The 18,317-nt window shown below is 35.9% G+C and overlaps 1 long non-coding RNA gene and 1 other non-coding gene across 2 annotated transcripts in view; both read right to left on the reverse strand.

The window, feature by feature from the left end:
- LOC148108765 (uncharacterized) overlaps positions 1-18,317 on the reverse strand; it is a 1,465,056-nt gene that overhangs the window by 198,085 nt on the left and 1,248,654 nt on the right. The window lies entirely within an intron of this gene.
- LOC123803873 (U6 spliceosomal RNA) lies at positions 2,813-2,917 on the reverse strand. Its single transcript, XR_006782990.2, has one exon. It is a non-coding gene; the product is annotated as a U6 spliceosomal RNA (small nuclear RNA).

Here is an 18,317-nt window from a genome sequence, read left to right on the forward strand (position 1 = left end):
ACCCAGTGTGGCAAGTACAAAGAATGTATAGTACATTCAAAGTGACTGTCTACATGGATCCAGTAAATGAGATAACAGTTAAAAAAAACCTTGTTTGTTCTAGAAAATACAATCTCATATATTGGAGAGAGCCTAGAAAAAGAGGAAGATTTTTTTGTAGCCACTTTTTTGAGCACTTCGAATGTGCCATGCATTTATATGTATTCTCATTAAATCTTCTAACAGTTTGTAAGATAGCAAAGACCTGAAAAACACCGAGGCTCAGGGACAAGTTTGTGGAAGGAGAATGTGGCTTTCTGCTTAAGCTATTCTAAAAACTAGGCAGATCACCTCGAATATGCCTTTTAGCCTAGTATACCTCTATGTTTATCTGTAAAAGAGGTCCATCTTAATTCCCAGGGTAAGTTTTAGGATTAGTAAAGAGAATAAACCTGAAATTGCTTTGTAAAATGCTATCCAGATATAATCATATCTCCACTACACAGACACACATACACACTTTCAGGAACACACAGAGACATAACTAATACCCTTGGGAAATTTATTTCATCTTTCCGACAAGAACTAACCAAGAAATGATTTGTGAATGGTGACCATGACTTTAGCCTTTGTCTGAGTTCTGTCACTCCCTCTTCAAGCCACACCAAAGAATCACAGAATGTCAGTACAAAGGGCTTTCAGACTAGAATTCTCCATCCTGGTTCTAAGCTGCAGTTTCACACCTATACATCCTGATTTCTGACCATTTGCCTATCTATTGGAAAAATGGACACAACTAAAACAGTTGTGCTTAGAATACCGGTTAAAATCTAAGTATCCATAAGTAGGATGTGTTATTTAACAAAGAGAAATAGTTACAGTTATAATTTGTACCTTGATATAGTGTGGAGTTCTATTTGTCATCTTTTCAATTTTGCACATTTTGTAATGATTCCCCTTCTTACAATGGGTAACAGCTTGTTTTAACACTTGGCAATGTCACATTTATGATGAGGTTTTGTGTATCAGAGCAAACCAAAGGACGGTAACTTCTAGGCAATCTGGCATTTGAAGAAAGACTTTGATTCTTGGTTTTAAAAGTTTTTCATTTAAGGCAAACCGAAATGCTATTTGATACAGAATTATAACAGCAAGTATTATATGCATGTCTATTCAAAAGAAAAAGAATCTGAAAAATTCTAACTTACTTATACCAAATACAAAAATATTAGTTTTTAAAATCTACACATTTTCAAAAAGGCCATCTGAAGTTCCCAGCAACCCTTTAGCAATAGAAGTAGTATTTTTGCCAATGGCAAAACAAACCCAAATATCAAAGGTTTTGCTGATGTTGAAAACTAAAACCCCAAGAGGTCTGAGGAACTTTGAGTTAGACACACATATTCTCTTATTTTTTAAGGCTTGGGGTATACATAAAAAAAAAAACACAAGGCTATCTTATTCCAGTAGCTTCCAAATGTCTTTAGTGCACTTATTAAAAGGCACAAGTGAGAGCCAAACTGCTCTGAAGGCAACCATTGGAAGATAATCATTGTTTCTTCACAGGTGTTTACCAAATCAGGGAGGGCTTAGAAGAGCACAGGAATACACATATGTTAACCACAGATTTCCCCTATGTATAGATTGGGCTGTTCCCTTGGATTTGGTCCCACATGCACCCCTCCACACCCCCCCCCCCCATTTAGGATCTTGTATTAGGGAATCACAGACTTGTTGCAAGGGACCTTAGAAGTCATCAGGTTCAATTTCCTTTTGTGAGCTTCAATTCCTTCCACAGCCTATGGGTCACATGGTCAACTGACTGCTAACTAAGGCCTTCCATGATTAGGAATTCAACACCTTGAGGGCAGCCTAGTTCTTTAGATGGTTAGCACATCATGCTGAATTGTCATTTGTTTTGCTCTAGATTCCTTTTCCATCACTTTCCTTTTTTCCAGCCTTTTCCTTCTTCCCTCCCCCCTTCCTTCCTTCTTTCCTCCCTCCCTTCCTTCCTTCCTTCCTTCCTTCCTTCCTTCCTTCCTTCCTTCCTTCCTCACTTCCTCCCTCTCTCCCTCCCTTCTTTCCTTCGCAAAAATAATAACTAAGCACCCACCATGTGTCAAGTAGTATGTGCCAAAATCTGGGAAGACATAGTTAGGGTTAGAAGTTGGGGTCGGGTTTCTGCTATCATGTATCTAGCCCTCTGTGGAGCTAACAGGAATACAATACTGTGATGTGCACATGTTGGCACAGAGAAGAAATGAGATGCAATGGGAAAATGGAAACAGGACCCTTAGTACATTCCTGCATGAAACTATGACTCCAAAACAAGAACTTGATTAATAAATAGGAGTTAACCAAATAATGACGTGAAATACAGTGAACATTTCTTGTTTGGGGTATTCCCATAACCCATCCCATCTTTTAATATGAAACATTTTTCTTTAGAAAATGGTCTCTCCACCTTTGTGATCAGTCTTAGTGTGACGATAAGTCCAGGTGTCCTGACCCCATCAGTGGATGGTAGAGAATATAAGCAAGACCAACTGCAATCTTTCTCTAGGGATTTTGAATCTTAAGTAGAATAACAAAGTGATGAAGAAATCATTTGGAGTAGATATTTTTAACTAAAAAAAGAAATAATAAAATACAATTCACATATAACATTGGATAAGTTTATTGCATACAATGTGTTGATTTATTTATATATTGCAATATAATTACCACTGTAGTGTTACCTAATACATCTATCCTATCACATAATTAGCATCTCTTTTTTGTGGTGAGAACATTTAAGATCTAGTCTCTTAGCAACTTTGAATATATAATATAGAGAAATACGGAACACTTCACAAATCTGCATGCCATCCTTGCCCAGGGGCCCTGTTAATCTTCTCTGCATTGTTTTAATTTTAGTAATATGGAAGTGAGCACTGGAGTAGATTTTTTATGTGACAACTGAATAAGATGGCCCAGGGTTTCCTGCTGCTCAGACTTGCAGCACTGCTCTGGTTCCTCTATGTCTGTGCTGTGAGCCACCTTTCCAATAAATTTTAATTTTCTTAATCTAGCAAGAGGCAGTATCAGTTGTTAATCAAATAAGTCTAACTGAAACAAGAAGGTTGTGCTACATAGAAGGTACAGTATATGCAAATACCTGGAGGCATGAAAAAACCTGAAAGCCCAACTCAAGATAAGGTTTATGGAAAGAGGCAAGGATGGAGGGATGGAATTCACTGGGAAACAGAGATCTTATGTAAACCCCTCAAGAGCTTTCAAGTCAAGACATAATAGGATTTTATTCCTGACTCTCATCCCTATCTTGATGTTCATAGAAGAGAACACTAATGTCCAAAGATCATAAAACACTCTTTCAAATATGTATGTTTACTGGTTCTGAAGTTGAATCTAAAATTTGAGTAATAGAAGATTAGACTCATGCTACCATGATAGCTTATCTCCCCTTTTGATGAAAATAAAAATAAAATAATTTTGGTCTCTCAAAATAGACATTATATATGTATAGACAATATAATATATTATGTATATGTGTATATGCCCCCTCACACAATTTCAGTAAGAATAGTTCAATGTCAGAAAAATTTAGTGATGCAGTTCGTTGCATCTCAATAGAACTAGAAAAAAATTGACAATATTAAACATTTCTATCTGACTAAATGTAAAATATTTCTAGAAATACTGAGTAGGGAATTTCCTTTACTTACTAATGCTTCCTACTCATCAAAAATAGAAAATATCACACTTAAATATGAAAGTATAGGCCATTTTCTTTAAGGTTAGAGACATTATACATTTCCATCTTCACTAATGTAGTTCACTGTGCAATGAACAGTGCATAATGCATTAATAAAAGCAAAAGAAATAAGAAATTTAAAGATTGCAAAGGAAGAATCAAAAGTATAATTATATGATACCATAATGTACGTAGGTATCAAAAAGAATCAGGGGCAGAAAAAAAAAAGAATCAGCAGACAATTATTGGAACTAATTAGAGAATGTAAACAAAATTTCTGGCTCTGTATTCAATATATGCAATCAAGAATATCCCTCTGTACTAATACCCAACCATGAAATGCAAAAGAAAATGAGACCGCTTATAACATTACCAAAAATATTCTAAACCATCTAGGAATTAAAATAATAAAGAATAGACAATCACTTTAAAGAGATTTAAAAAATATAGTTCTAATAAAAGAATTAAAAGAAGACCTAAATATATAAATACTCTTACTATATGAATGGATATAACTATTTAACCTTGTGCTAATAGATACACAACAGTGAAATTTTGAAAGGTCTTGTCGAAGGGCTCCCATATAGATCTCACTAGCTTAAATACCACCAGCAGAATAGGAGACTGTTCTTCCCGCACAGATCTGTGAACACAGTGTTTTTAAAATTATAGTTTTACGAAGCTGATAGAAAGTGTGTGTGTGTAAGACTATGAGCTACCCTTTATAGTCCTTAGATGAGTAAGAGTTAGAAAACTGTATGATAAGAATGTGAGGGAAAGGCTCTTACATTCTACTAGAAAAAGTACAATCTGTTAGAAAACGTCACAAGCATTTTAGAGACCAAAACTGCATAACTTTTTAAAGCCAGGTGTGTATTACCCTAAGACAACTATTTGCCACGCCAGCAATTGTTTTTGGAATAGTATGTGATTCAATCCTGGTCAATAAGGCCTGAGAGAAATCCTTCCGAGAAGGATCTAGAAATAATTTCCTTTCTTTAAAAAGGGGCTTACAGAAAGGATATTAAACTTTTGCCAGTGGCTGGCCTGTCTTGAAATAATTCTCTGGCACAAACTGTGACATCATCAGGTGCATTACCTGGTTTGGCAGAACAAAACTGTGGGAGGGCTTTTGCGTGTATGGGTGAGACCTGGATCTATCCTATATCCAGACATTGGTTAAAGTATTGCAGTTGCTGTTTTTTCACTTCTGTGGTCAAATCACCCCAGAATGATAGGGGACTCATTTAGTATATGCCCATTTTGTAGCTGTTAAAGCTGAGGCCCTTTCCTGGAATATGGCTAAATTTACATAGTTGGAGCTAAGTCTAGAAACAAATAGTTAGCTGAATATCAGGTAAATATGCCAGCTGAGTAAGTGGAAATAGATATTCCCCAGACATGACTCCCAAATTCTGAATCTAGCCATAATATTTTCATTGTTTCTATATTTGGTCCACCGTGATGGATAAAACCTAGATGACCCAGCTGAGGGTGTGGAGTGAGGGCAGTCAAATTGTCTGATAGAACTCTTCTGTTCGTGAAGGTGAAAGGACTTCTCCCAATGACTGCAGAGCTGTTGAAAGGCCCAAATGTTTTACATCTGGGATTATTTGGGGCACATGATATACAAACTACAAAATGCTGTACTCCATGGAGAAACAGCTCTACTATTAAGTTTTTGCCCTTGAGAACGAAGGAAAATTTGTAAGCTTCCTAAGCCTGAGTGTTCTCATAATGACTTGGGAGATTTAGAGGAAAACAGATATTCTCTAGGTTTTGGGGGCTCAGGTGATTTTTACTATATATATTTATTATATATATATATATATATATATATAATATATATATATAATTTTCTACACGGAACATGTATTATTTTTTGCAATCATAAGGAATTGCTAAGTATTGCTGAAAATAATTAGCAAAGCTTTCCCAGCACAGGTGATTTGTGCCCCCATTTTGGTGGCCCGGTGTGTTCAGGCTTGATAAGGAAATTGTTTCTTCAAAGGGCACTTTCATTTACATGTTGCATGGATCTCTGTGAAAGGCAAGAGGTTACCATTTAACACAAGTCTGTTTATACACAGACTTAGCAGCCCAGAGCCATGAACAATTGAAAAAAAAGTGTAAAATATTTCTATGCTAAGACATATTTTATAATTACTTCAGTACGTACAATGATTTATCTTTTCAAAAGCAATTTTATGTCCATTAACTTGTATTCTATTTATCATTTTTTAAATGTAGTTAGGGCAGACATTACTATGGTTGCTTTTGTTCTTACTGTTGATGTTTTTTCTCAAAAAGCAAATTTAAAAAAAAAATAATTATCCCAAATCACAAAGCTGTGAAAAGGTAAAGTGTGACCTCAAACTCAAGTTTGTTTCTTCTAAGAAGTGAAAGACTCGCTAAAATAGTAATGAGAAAGATAGCTAACACTCACTGGTCCCCTAATGTACTCTTCATATATTGCCTAATTTAAACATCACAATAAACCAATCAAGTAGTTAATGTTATCCCCATTCTGTATTTGATAAAAGACCCTACACCTGAGAAAGTGAGATTTGTTCAAGAACAGACAGTAAACGGTATAAAGTTGGACCTGAACACAATCTATCTATCTGGCAGCATGACAAATACTTCTGTATTCTTGTGCCCTCTTTGTACCTAGATGGAATGGCCACACGGCCGCCTTAGGGTAAAATAATCAATTCATCTGCCTCTCCCTCTTCATTTCCACGTGGCTATCTGCTGTTCCACATCATTTCTGTAATAACTATTGCATGATATTATTTTCAATTTTGTTCCCAAATACCCAGTTCCCTAGCCTATAGTATAGTAAGACAAGGGACACTGAACATTCTGGCTAGGTCTGGGTTAAAGGTTGTGTTCTGTTGCTTATTGTCTGAATGCAAAAATCACTTGAGAAAATCAATTAACTGTTCTCATCCATGGTTCATTAGCATAAAATAGGTGGATCAGCACATCTTCTGCCCATGTCATAAATCTACAGTGAGGACAAAAGTAGGTGACAAATGCTTATCTCTGTAAACTATAATCTTATGAAAATGTGTATTTAATTCATTTACAGAAATAATACATCATTTATAATAAATTTATTTACAATAATAATGATAAGTATTCCTATTCAGGGCACTGAGGTTGGTTGATTTATATACACGATCTTCTGATCAACAAGTGAAAGGTAAAGAAAATATTCCTTACTTTGCATGTGAAGAAACTGAGTCTTAAGTTGTTTAAATAATTTGCCCAAGGTTATACAGTTGTCAATAAAATACTTTCTTTCTCTATGATAACATAATTTACATTAACCAATGACGCAGACTAACTCCACAGGGGGAGAATAAAGATGGCAGCAAATTGTATTCCTTCTGAATAATTTCAGAGAAGCATGTGATTTAATTATAATTAAATTATATTGTGATGACACTATGCCAACATATTGCTTCCCTCTGATATGGGAAGGAGATAAATAACAACCAGTCTTTGAAGCCAAGACTGGACAACTTGACCAAGCTGAATAATCAGTTATTTGCTGGAGGAATTGACTAAAGATTTTCGTCACTGCTGCTTAACATTTTATATCCAGTATTCATTCATTACCTCAGATGAAAGCCACAAATGTTTATGCTGTTTATTCATTAATTCATCTGCATAGGAAATCTGTCCTTAGAAGGGTCTTTTAAAGGACAGACTATTAATTTTAATCACAGCATTAATATAATTTGGATTTCGTTTCTCTTCACATGTCACTCATTCATTCATTTATTGAATAAATATTTACTGAACATTAATTACATTTAACACACCTGATTCAAAGATCATGAATAAAGATATGGAGCAGTAAGGGGTGGTGTATAGACAAGGATTATAGCCCTTCCCCACTTTTTATTTTCCACTTGGGTGTTCAGGAATCAAAAATCATCTCATCCGAGATTCATAAAGACATATATAATGTCAGTTACCCCACCCTCTGAATACAGGTCCAGAATCTTACCATTTTAGCTTTGACATCAGTAGTTTGTGATCAATGGTTCATAACTCACTAGCCCAGGGGACCAGTGACAATTCAGCAGAATGTTCTGGGCAGTGTATTAAAATTATAAATTTCTGTTCCACATTTGCACCCAAAGATTTGAATAAGTCTGGAATGGGATCCAAAAATTTTTATTTTTTCATTGAGGTAACCCTGATGTGCCACTTAGGGTCCACTGACTATATCAATACATGTTATTTTAAAGAAAATGGTAAGTTTTTTGGATCTTCCTCCATTAATGTATATGTACCTGTATAAAATATAAATTTTATACATAAATTTAGAGAATTCATCAAGTTCCTACAGGATACATTAATGTATCATTTAGTGGCAGTAGAGATTTAAAACTCTTGATCTAGACACACTCCCTCATCTTGAAACCATGATAAGACAGTCTAGGTGCAAGATAGATACCAATAATGTCTGAGCAAGGAAGGGAAACTGAGGCCTAGAGAAGTTGAGACTTTCCCCACATAACTCAGTGTTTATTGAGAGTGATTATTTCTAGGAAAAAAAATGTTTATATTCTTTATACTGTCCTATGAAGAAAGATTCATCAGATCAAACAAGTATTCACAATGAAGGAAATTAAAGAAAAAGAAAGAGAGAAGAAAGAAGAGAAGAAAGAGAAGAGAAGAGAGGAAAAGAGAAGAGAAGAGAAAGAAGAGAAAAAAGAAAAGAAGGAAAAGAAAAGAAAAAAGAAAAAAAGACCCAGTGGGACTTGAAGAAGGGCAGGCTGAAAGCTTGCTGGGTATGGCGAGCATTATTTGTGAATACTCTGGTTTTGTCCTGAGCTGGGGGATTTGGGATTTCAGCCAGAAGAGAGGACAGAGACATTAATTAAGCCTTGGTGAATGTTCAAGGTAATGGAATGAGGTTATACGTAAGAAGGTCAGTTGACTTTGTGGGGGTTACATTGTTTCAGTTTTAGTTTTAGGTCAGAGAAATACAGAGTGCAAGAGAAAGAGAATGCCCCTTGCATGATGATTTAAGACCTAAAATATGACAATTACAAGAGTTAAAGATTTGGGCAACTGAACTGATCAGCTACGACCTGACATCCTAAGCTTCAGAAGTCTAAGTTTAAATGCACCTCCCTCTCCACATATACGCATGCACAAGTGCAGAGAGAGAGGGGTCTGGGGAGCGACAGACAGACAGAAGTGTTGGAAAAGGTGTTTGATGTTTCTGTGATGACTGACAAATTCAGATAAAAATAAATCCTTAAAATGAGTGAATTTTTAAATAATCATACTGAGATAGCGATGTTATCAGTAGACACTTCTACAGCATTCTAACTTAGGTTACAGTTAAATTTAGTAGGTTATTTTCAAACTCTAGTTCATAGAGACCTAAGGGTTCAGAGAAAGTATATTAGAAGGAGTTAGGGCTGAGGATAAGGAGTGGCCAGGGACAGAGAGGCACCATGCTCCCACAGAGCAGCTCCACCTTTTTGTTTAAAATATGGAGATTGAGATGCCCTTCAACAGACGAATGGATAAAGAAGATATGGTCCATATATACAATGGAGTATTACTCAGCCATCAGAAAGGATGAATACCCACCATTTGCATTGACATGGATGAACGGGAGGGGATTATGCTAAGTGAAATAAGTCAAGCAGAGAAAAACAATTATCATATGGTTTCACTTATATGTGGAACATAAGGAATAGCATGGAGGACATTAGGAGAAGGAAGGGAAAAATGAAGGGGGGAAAATCCCAGGGGGAGTCAAACCATAAGAGATTATGGACTACGGGGAAACAAACTGAGGGTTTCAAAGGGGAGGGGTGTGGGGGGATGAGTTAGCCCAGTGATAGGTATTAAGGAGGGCACGTATTGCATGGAGCACTGGGTGTTATACGCAAGCAATTAATCATGAAACACTATATCAAAAACTAATGATGTACTGTATGGTGACTAACATAACATAATAAAATTTAAAAAAAATATATGGACATTGTGGGGCACCTGGGTGGCTCAGTCAGTTAAGCCTTTGTCTTTGGCTCAGGTCGTAATCCTGGAGTCCTGGAATGGAGCCCCACATTGGGCTCCCTGCTCAGCAGTGTATCTGGTTCTCCCTCTGCTCCTCCCCCTGCTCCTTCTCTCTCTCCCTCTCTCTCACACTCACTCCCTCTCTCAAGTAAATAAATAAAATCCTTAAAAATAAAATGAAATAAAATATGGAGATTGTGCATAGCATTTTTTTGAAAAGAAAAACTTTGTTGTTTTTTTTCCCAGTATAGAAGTCATTGCTTAAAGGTAATATTTAATTTTCTAAGATGTCCTGAAACATGATGCTCAAAATACCCTATGCAAATCTGATAGAAATTTGCAGTCCATTTATATTTATATTTTCTTAAGGAAGTCTAAATATCCCAGCAATGTAATCTGGATGATAATCTAGAGTCAAAGTTCACTGAGAAATAGTCTCACATGGGTGTGCCCTAACATCCAAACACAAGATATTGGTAGATGCAGTGTCATATTCCTCGAAGCCCATTCTGGAGGAGAGTATCTCAGGAGACTTTCTAATTGTGGAGAAAGTGACTGACATTTTTCAAGGCAAGACAGTTTTGAACCATAGCTCGCTAGCTCTTGTGATCTTGGGCAAGGCATTTTAACCTGTGAGATTCTTTTTTTTTTTTTCCTAATCTGCATAATAAGGGTAAGATCATCATTTTCTGTGGTGGATGTGAGAATTAAATGAACTAGCTCTGGTAACCGGTGCTCACTAAATAATTTAGAATTCCCTTCAGACAGAACCTTGTGGGAAAGTGATAAAGGTGGATACAAGGTCTCCAATGTGGCAGCTTGACTTTGAGAGCCCCATGAGGCCCGTTTGGATGGGAAAAGATGAGATCAACCCAATGGCTTTGGGAAGGTGTATGGATGATCATATGTATGGTCATTATTCATTCCACACTCCTTTCTAGATCTCACGACCAAGCATTCCTGGGATTGAGGACAGCATTCACCAGGCCTCTAGCCTTTGTAAACCCTGAGAAACATTTGCTCAGTTAAGTACAGATTTCTTTTCCCCCAACTAAAAGGAATGGATTGAAACTTGGTCTAATTAAAGAAATTAGCTTAAAAATTCTGAAAGAATAAAAGAAAAACTTCTCCATTCTTTATAAAATCCTCTTTACCTCAATGGCATCAGGTTCATACCAATAAGGATTCTAAGAAGAATATAAAGTGAGTCGATATTCAAAGGAGACACGGATACATGGTGGAAGCACCAGGAAGACATGAATGCAAGCTAATTACCATGATGGAGAGCGCTGTAATTATTCTGCCATTTCATTTCCTTGAACACATTTTGCAACAGTAGCTGAGTTAAAAAAAAATCTGGTAGAGGGCTAAAATTATCAGGGCTCTCTTACTGGAATAATGCTAGAAAACTGCACATAAATTTTAATGGTTTGAGAATTCCAAGGTGGCATTCTTGCAAAAAGTAGTTTATAGTTTCTGCTTTGATCCTCCTTTGATAACTGCCTACCCCTGTCTATAACTGTCTACTATACAGTTCTCTAGAAACATGTCACTCTAAAGAAACATGTCACTTTTTGCTTTTTAGAGCATTCCATACTTTGCCATAATAAAACTGATTATACAATATTTTTAGTGCCTTTCTATGTTCTGATTTTTTTCTGAATAATTTAGGCACCATGAGGGCAGGCATTGCATTTTATTACTAACCATTATAATTCTAGTGCCTTGTATTGTTTATCTTTAAATGTTGTCATTCCTGTGGGTGTACAATGGTATCACATTATGGTATTTATTTGCATTTCCTTGATGAGTGATGATGTTGAGCACCATTTTATTTGCTTATTGTCCATTTGGATATCCTGTTCAAGAAGTGTCCTAGTGTTTTGCTTTTTTTTCTATTGAGTCGTACGCATTTTCATATTGATTTGTAGGCAAGAACTCTTAATATGAGTTCATATATATGAGACAAGTATATTTTTCTACTCATTCATTTTTTAAATCAATAAGTGAAAAATTAATTATTACATATCTAATATGTTCCAAACACAGTGCTAGTGGGAGGGATTAATAAAGGTTGCTTTATAAATTGCTTATCCATGTTTGTAGGGAAGGAACATTAGTGAGTTTTACAACAAAAAATGGCTAACTGGGAAGAAGTATGGTAGTTTCCTGCCTTTTAATAACCTATAACCTTTCACCTAGACACTCTGAGTATCAAAGTTATAGTGTATCTTTTGCAGGTGGACTATTCTTCATCATTAAAGGTATCAAGAATTTTCTTGAATATTAAGTAGCTCTAAAATTATATGCTGGCTGTACATCTTTTAGTATGTGTTGGGGTATACATATGCCCTGGGTAGTTGATAAATGAGAAACTTTTTTTTCAAAATAAAATTTATAATGAGCAAGATTGTTTATTCATTATGTAGCTTTTAGTACTCACATGATTTCTGTTACTAAAGTAATTCCAAAGATTTTTGTTCCACAAATTATATTTAGTACCACTGATCCATCCTTCCTTCCTGCTTGCTTGTATTCTTAGACTCCTTCCTTCCTTCCTTCCTTCCTTCCTTCCTTCCTTCCTTCCTTCCTTCCTTCCTTCCTTCCTTCTCTTAGATATAATTAATTTTGATTTATCTTGTAAATGTAGAATGGAGTTTAGCTTCTTAGTTTGACAGATTAACCATATGAAGATTATATGGGCATAACATTAATGGGGACAAAAGAATGATTACTAAGTAATGACTCAGTCCTCCCAGATAAAAGAGAAGTATCTAGCAAAAGCAGTGTTAGAAGTCAAAACCTCTTTCACTTAATTAATTAATAGGATGACCTATTGATTTAGTTGATCAATCAATATATCTTCAAACAGTCCATCAGCAATATTTATTAGCTTAAACTTTGTGGAGTGGCCCATACTGTGCACTGAGTGAGCACAGAAGTACAAATGATGGGATCCCTCCCCTCCAAGGTCATACAGTTTAGCATTAGAGATAAACCATGTTATTGATTAAATGTAGAAATGTGTATATCATAAGCAGTTTGTAGTTAAAGGGTTACGGTCATTTTTAAATTTATTTTTTAATTCCATAACTTGAAGTCTGTATCTCCTATTCCCCTTCACCCATTTTGCCCATCCCCCACCCCCAACAAATATCAGTTTGCTCTAATACAATAGGTTTGATTCTACTTTTTATTTATCTGCCTTTTTGCTTGCTTTTTTTAGATTCCACATATGAGTGAAATCGTATGGTATTTGTCTTTCTTGGTCTGACTTATTTTACTTAACATTATACACTCTAGGTCCATCCATGTTGTCCCAAATGGCAAGATTTCATCCTTTTCATGTTTGCACAATATTCTATTGTGTGTCTGTGTGTGTGTGTATGTGTGTGTGTGTGTGTGTGTGTGTGTGTGTGTGTGTGTGTGTGTGTACGCCACATTTTCCCTATTATTCATCTACTGATGGCCACTTATGTTGCTTCTATATCTTGGCTATTGCAAATAATGCTGCAACAAACATAGGGGTATATATATTTTTTGAATTAGTGATTTCATTTTTTTAGGTAAATACCCAGCAGTGGAATTATTGGATTATATGGTAATTTCTATTTTTAATTTTTTTGAGGAACATCCATACTGTTTTCCACAATGGCTATACCAATTTACATTTCTACCAAGAGTGTACAATGATTTATTATTCTCTACATCCTTGCCAACACTTGTTATTTCCTGTTTTATTTTAGCCATTCTGACAGGTCTAAGGTGGTATCTCATTGTGATTTTTATTTGTACTTCTCTGATGATTAGTCACATTGAGCATCTTTTCACGTGTCTGTTGGCCATCTGTAAGTCTTCTTTAGAAAAATGTCTATGCAGGTCCTCTGCTCAGTTTTTTAATCAGATTATTTGGGGTTTTTTGGTGTTGAGTTGCATAAGTTCTTTGTATATTTTGGATCTTAACCCCTTATCAGATAAATTATTTGCAAATATCTTCTCCAATTCAGTAGGTTTCCTTTTTGTTTTGTTGATGGTTTTATTTGCTGTGCAAAAGCTCTATATTTTAATATAGTCCCAATAGTTTACTTTTGCTTTTGTTTCCCTTGCCTTAGAAGACATATTTAGAAAAAAATGTTGCTATGGCTGATGTCAGGGAAATTACTACCTGTGTTCTACTTTAGAAATGTTATGGTTTCAGGTCTCAGTTTAGATCTTTAATCCATTTTGTGTTTATTTTTGTGTATGGTGTAAGAAAGTGATCCAATTTCATTCTTTTGCAGGTAGCTGTCCAGTTTCCCTAGCACCATTTATTGAACAGACTGTCTTTTCCCCATTGTATATTCTTGCCTTCTTCATCATAGACAAATTGGTCATATAGTTTTTGGGTTTATTTCTCTATTTTGTTCCACTGAGCCATGTGCCTAACTTTGTCCAAATATATGATACTGTTTTGATTACTACAGCTTGTAGAGTATCTTGAAATCTAGAATTGTGGTACCTCCAGCTTTGCTTTTCTTTCTCCAGATTGCTTTGGCTATTTGGGGTCTTGGGTGGTCCACAGAAATTTTAATTTTATTTGTTCTAGTTCTGTGAAAAAAAATGCTGTTAGTATTTTGATAGTGATTGCTTTGAAATAGGTTTATTTTAGTAACATGGACATTTTAACAATATTAATTCTTCCAATCCATGAGCATGGAATATTTTTCCATTTTTTATGTCATCCTCAATTTCTTTCATCAGTGTTCAATAGTTTTCAGAGTACAGGTCTTTTACTTCTTTGTATTTTATTCTTTTTGTTGCAATTGTAAATGACGTTTTCTTAATTTCTCTTTGTGCTACTTCATTATTAGTGTATAAAAATACTGTCAATTTCTGGGTAGTAATTTTGTATCCTGCAATGTCACTGAATTCATTTATTACCATTAGTAGGTTTTGGGGTTTTTGTTTTTGGGGGTTTTTTGTTTGTTTGGTGGTGTCTTCAGGGTTTTCTAATATATAATATCATGTTATCTGAAAATAGAGAAATTTTTACTTCTTCTTTACCAATTTGGATGCCTCTAATTTCTTTTCTTGTCTGATTTTTGGGGCTTGGACTTCCAGTACTACGTTGAATAAAAGTGGTGAGAATGAACACCCTTTTCTTGTTCCTGATTTTAGAGGAAAAGCTCTCTGTTATTCACCATTAAGTAAGATGTTAGCTGTGAGTTTTTCATATATGGCCTTTATTATGTTGAGGTATTCTCCCTCTAAACCCACTTTATTGAGAGTCTTTATTATGAATGCAAATTGAAATTTATCAAATATTTTTCCCCATCTATTCAGATGATGCTGATTTTTATCCTCTGTTTTGTTGATATCATGTATTACGATGGTTGTACCATCGTAATTGTACCATCCTTGCATCCCCAAAATAAATCCTACTTGACTATGATGAATGATCCTTTTAATGTATTGTTTTTTTGGTTTTTTTTTTAATGATTTTTTATTATATTATGTTAGACACCATACAGTACATCCCCGGTTTCCGATGTAAAGCTCGATGATTCATTAGTTGCGTATAACACCCAGTGCACCATGCAATACGTGCCCTCCTTACTACCCATCACCAGTCTATCCCATTCCCCCACCCGCCTCCCCTCTGAGGCCCTCAGTTTGTTTCTCATAGTCCACAGTCTCTCATGTTACATTCCCCCTTCTGATTACCCCCCCCTTTCTTTATCCCTTTCTTACCTTACCAATCATCCTAGTTCTTATGTTCCATAGATGAGAGAAATCATATGATAGTTGTCTTTCTCTGCTTGACTTATTTCATTTAGCATTATCTCCTCCAGTGCCCTCCATGTTGCAGCAAATGTTGAGAATTCGTTCTTTCTGATAGCTGAGTAATATTCCATTGTATATATGGACCACAACTTCTTAATCCAGTCATCTGTTGAAGGGCATCTCGGCTCCTTCCACGATTTAGCTATTGTGGACAATATTGCTATGAACATTGGGGTGCATATGGCCCTTCTCTTCACTACGTCTGTATCTTTGGGGTAAACACCCAGTAGTGCAATGGCTGGATCATAGGTAGCTCAATTTTTAACTTTTTAAGGGACCTCCACACTGTTTTCCAAAGTGGCTGTACCAACTTGCATTCCCACCAACAATGTGGGAGGGATCCCCTTTCTCCACATCCTCTCCAACAATTGCTTTTTCTTGCCTTGTCAATTTTTGCCATTCTAACTGGCATAAGGTGGTATCTCAGTGTGGTTTTGATTTGAATTTCCTTGATGGCTAATGATTTTGAACATTTTTTCATGTGTCTGTTAGCCATTTGTATGTCTTCATTGGAAAAGTGTCTGTTCATATCTTCTGCCCATTTTTTGATTTGTTTATTTGTTTCTCGTGTATTGAGTTTGAGAAGTTCTTTGTAGATCTTGGATACCAGTCCTTTATCTGTAGTGTCATTTGCAAATATATTCTCCCATTCCGTGAGCTGCCTCTTAGTTTTTCTGATTGCTTCCTTGGCTGTGCAGAAGCTTTTTATCTTGATGAAGTCCCATAAGTTCATTTTATCTTTTGTTTCTCTTGCCTTTGGAGATATGTCATGAAAAAGGTTGCTTTGACCAATGTCGTAGAGGTTGCTGCCTATGTTCTCCTCTAGAATTTTGATGGATTCCTGTCTCACATCAAGGTCTTTCATCCATTTGGAGTTTATTTTTGTGTATGGTGTGAGAGAGTGGTCAAGTTTCATTCTTTTGCATGTAGCTGTCCAATTTTCCCAGCATCATTTATTGAAGAGACTGTCTTTTGCCCACCGGATGTTTTTTTCCTGCTTTATCAAAGATTATTTGCCCAAAGAGCTGAGGGTCCATTTCTGGGTTCTCTATTCTGTTCCATTGGTCTATGTGTCTGTTTTTGTGCCAGTACCATGCTGTCTTTGTGATCACAGCTTTGTAGTACAGCTCGAAATCCGGCATTGTGATGCCCCCAGCTTTGTTTTTCCTTTTCAACAGTTCCTTGGAGATTCGGGGCCTTTTCTGTTTCCATACAAATTTAAGGACTACTTCTTCCAGTTCTTTGAAATAGTCCTCGGTATTTTGATCAGAATAGCATTGAAAGTGTAGATTGCTCTGGGTAGCATGGACATTTTAACTATGTTAATTCTTCCAATCCATGAGCATGGAATATTTTTCCATCTTTTTATGTCTTCCTCAATGTCTTTCAAGAGTGATTTATAGTTTCTAGAATAAAGGTCCTATACGTCTCTGGTTAAGTTAATTCCAAGGTAACGTATGGTTTTTGGTGCTATTGTAAATGGGATGGATTCCCTAATTTCTCTTTCTTCAGTCTCATTGTTCGTGTATAGAAATGCAACTGATTTCTGAGCATTGATTTTGTATCCCGCCACATTACTGAATTGCTCTATAACTTCTAATAGTTTGGGAGTGGATTCTTTTGGGTTTTCCATATAGAGTATCATGTCCTCTGCGAAGAGAGACATTTTGACTTCTTCTTTGCCGATTTGGATACCTTTTATCCCTTTTTATCGTCTGATTGTTGTTGCAAGGACTTCTAGTACTATGTTGAATAATAGTGGCGAGAGTGGGCATCCTTGTCGTGTTCCTGATCTTAAGGGAAAGGCTTCCAGCTTTTCCCCATTGAGAATAATATTTGCTGTAGGCTTTTCATAGATGGCTTTTATGAGATTGAGAAACGTACCCTCTATTCCTACACTCTGAAGGGTTTTAATCAGGAAAGGATGCTGTATTTTGTCAAATGCTTTTTCTGCATCAGTTGAGAGGATCATATGGTTCCTGAGTCTTTTCTTGTTGATATGATGTATCACGCTGATTGATTTGCAAATGTTGAACCACGCTTGCATCCCAAGTATGAATCCCACTTGGTCATGATGGATAATCCTTTTAATGTACTGTTGGATTCTATTAGCAAGGATCTTGTTGAGGATTTTGGCATCCATATTCATTAGGGAAATCAGTCTGTTATTCTCCTTTTTGATGGGGTCTTTGCCTGGTTTGGGGATCAAGGTAATATTGACCTCATAGAATGAGTTTGGTAGCTTTCCTTCTGTTTCTATTTTTTGAAATAGCTTTAGGAGAATAGGTATTATTTCTTCTTTGAATGTTTGGTAGAATTCCCCAGGAAAACCCTCCGGGCCTGGAGTTTTGTTATTTGGAAGGTTGTTTATCACTGACTCAATCTCTTCATGATTAATTGGCCTGTTTAAGAAATCAATTTCTTCCTGTTTCAGTCTTGGTAGTTTATAGGTTTCCAGGAAGGCCTTCATCTCTTCCAGATTGCTTAGTTTTTTGGCATATAGCTGTTGATAATAGTTTCTAATAATCCTTCCAATTTCATTGGTGTTGGTCGTGACCTCTGCTTTTTCATTCATAATTTTAATAATTTGGGTCCTTTCTCTTTTCTCTTGGATAAGTCTTGCCAGTGGTCTGTCAATTTTATTGATTCTCTCAAAGAACCAGCTTCTAGTCCTGTTGATTTGCTCTACTGTGCTTCTGGTTTC

The sequence above is a fragment of the Ursus americanus genome, chromosome 16 (genome assembly GCF_024610735.1).
Source record: "Ursus americanus isolate L20-20 chromosome 16, mUrsAme1.1.p, whole genome shotgun sequence".
Taxonomy (NCBI): domain Eukaryota; kingdom Metazoa; phylum Chordata; class Mammalia; order Carnivora; family Ursidae; genus Ursus; species Ursus americanus.